Genomic DNA, 1,037 nt, shown 5'->3' with positions numbered 1-1,037 from the left:
AAAAGACAAGGTTTGTGCCCAAGGGGTTCTCTCAGATTGAAGGAATAGATTATGAGAAAATATTTTCTCTAGTGGATAGGTATACTTCTATAAGAGCTATGATATCATTTGCAACACAAATGAGATGAAAAATATATCAAATGGATGTCAAGACATCATTCGTTAATAGTAAGTGAAAAGAGGAGGTATACATTGAACAACTAGAGGGCTTTGTAGAACACAACAAGGAGACCAATATGTGTAGATTGAAGAGAGATTTTTACAGACTCTAGGAAACTCTCAAAGAAGGGTACAAGAAAATTGATATATACTTATATGGTATGGGATTTGTGAAGCGTGAGGAAATTACTAAGCTCTATTGCTTAGTGGTTGGGGGTGAGATTCTCATTCTTGTTCTATATGTGGATGACCTATTTCCAATAGGTTCACTAGGGATCATAGAATAGTACAAGAGAGGTCTTGCATCAGAGTTTGATATGAAGGATTTGATACTTATGCATTAATTTCTAGGCATGGAGGTGTTGTAGGCAGATGATGATATTTTCTTTGGACAAGAGAAATATTGCATTGAAATCTTGAAAAGGTTTAGGGTGGAGGATAATAAAGACATGTCTACACCCACAAACACAAATTAGAAGAAAGTAGACATATCAAAGGAGAAGGATGTACATCCTACCTTATATAGGTAGTTAATTGGTTCTCTCATGTATTTGGTTAGCAGAAAATTAGATATAACTTTTTTGTAGTAATTTATCTTAGTCAGTTCATGTTTGAGCCAAATAGAGTGCATTGGACAACGAAAAGGTATGTGTTGCAATATTTGTGAGGTATAATTGAGTATGATATTAGATATAATCAAGATTAAAGGATCAAGTTGATAGGCTAAACTGACATAGAATTGGTAGGAAATACAATGGGTAAGAAAATCACTTTAGGTTGTTTCTTTAGTTTGGGATCATGAGTTATCTCTTGGTTCAACCAAAAGCATATATATGTGGCTCTAAGTTCGAGAGAGTCATAATACATAGAAGCTAGCA

This window comes from Cupressus sempervirens, chromosome 5, assembly GCF_028749045.1.
Source record: "Cupressus sempervirens isolate cs-2001-9-10 chromosome 5, ASM2874904v1, whole genome shotgun sequence".
Classification (NCBI taxonomy): Eukaryota; Viridiplantae; Streptophyta; class Pinopsida; order Cupressales; family Cupressaceae; genus Cupressus; species Cupressus sempervirens.
Note: the sequence above shows the minus strand (reverse complement) of the source record.